Source organism: Tursiops truncatus, chromosome 7 (genome assembly GCF_011762595.2).
Source record: "Tursiops truncatus isolate mTurTru1 chromosome 7, mTurTru1.mat.Y, whole genome shotgun sequence".
Classification (NCBI taxonomy): domain Eukaryota; kingdom Metazoa; phylum Chordata; class Mammalia; order Artiodactyla; family Delphinidae; genus Tursiops; species Tursiops truncatus.
In genome coordinates, this window is record NC_047040.1 from 12,424,707 (window position 1) to 12,426,116 (window position 1,410).

Consider the following 1,410-nt stretch of genomic DNA (forward strand, 5'->3'; position numbering starts at 1 on the left):
ATAAATGACTACATGTATTCACAGATCCTTGCAGTAAAACACATTCCAAGCTAACATGGAAAGGAAGTGATATGAGTAATGCTTTATAAGAATGTACTCTGTGGTAATTCTGAGTCAATGTTTTATTTTATCCCAGTAAGGCGCTTATTTGCTTTTTGTTATTGTGTACAAATTTTTAACATCTTTTTTCAAGCTGCATTTTCTATTCTCTATCAACTGCATGTTAGTTTCTCCCATACATGACAATTTTTCATTTTTGTTTATTCCCATATTTTTCTTTTTCCTCTTCTTCCAGTGAGCGTCACCCTTTTAGCTAATTCATCTCCTGACAACTTTCCACACTCCCGAATTAATAATTTTTGCTCTCCCAGAAGGGAGGTAAAAGGCAGATGTTTTTCATCCTTAAGACCACAATTCCCTTTGTTTTCTATTTAAGAGCTTCACGTTAGCAATCACTCACAGTGCACGTTAAGCGTTCCAAACAACACGCCTACATTAAGCAGAATTTTATCATCTTATTCTGTGTGATCTCTAATTGACCTTTCTGATATGCTCATTCTCAAGAAAGTGTTCCTTTTTTGAGTCATAAATCCTTTTGAGAATCTGATGAAAGCAAGGCTTCTTTCTCATTTACAAATACTGCACACAATTTCAGGAGGTTCATGGACCCCCGAGGCCCATTCATGAACCAAATATTATGAACACCTGCTCTAATTTGTCAATTTCTCTATTTTATGGTTATTGCATTGTGGACAGTTTTTCTAGAATTATTCATTTTTTGTTACCGATCTTTATGCTCCGCTCTGCTACCTTCTTTATCACATCCTTGTTTTTTTTTTTTTTTTTTTGGTACGCGGGCCTCTCACTGCTGTGGCCTCTCCCGTTGCGGAGCACAGGCTCCGGACGCGCAGGCTCAGCGGCCATGGCTCACGGGCCCAGCCGCTCCGCGGCATGTGGGATCTTCCCGGACCAGGGCACGAACCCGTGTCCCCTGCATCGGCAGGCGGACTCTCAACCACTGCGCCACCAGGGAAGCCCTATCACATCCTTGTTTTAAGAATGCCCCTTTCAGCCAATAATGTTTCTATTAAAAAATGTCTGAACCTGTCTGAAGCATCCCAGTTATGCAACTCCTTTCATTTTCAAGTTCCATTTCTGTTATGTTACCCAAAATTCCTTTAATTCTGAGTATACTCTTGTCCTATTGATTTTTATAAATGAAACAGAACAGATAAACCCCCATTCAGCAAATATAAGTTTGAGTATCTTGTATAGTACCTGGCATCATGGAGTGTATAAAACTCAACCTGAAAGGGTTTACTGCTAATAATTACAATAATGCTAATTGATAATATTGGTATTGTTAATAACTAATGTTAATTGAATATATTTTCCCAAGAACTATGCTAA

General features: G+C 38.5%; 1 non-coding gene across 1 annotated transcript; it reads left to right on the forward strand.

Moving 5' to 3' along the window:
• Positions 1-1,064: 1,064 nt before the first annotated feature.
• On the forward strand, positions 1,065-1,166 carry LOC117313078 (small nucleolar RNA SNORD91 family). The gene has a single exon (XR_004527540.1). It is a non-coding gene; the product is annotated as a small nucleolar RNA SNORD91 family (small nucleolar RNA).
• Positions 1,167-1,410: the final 244 nt, after the last annotated feature.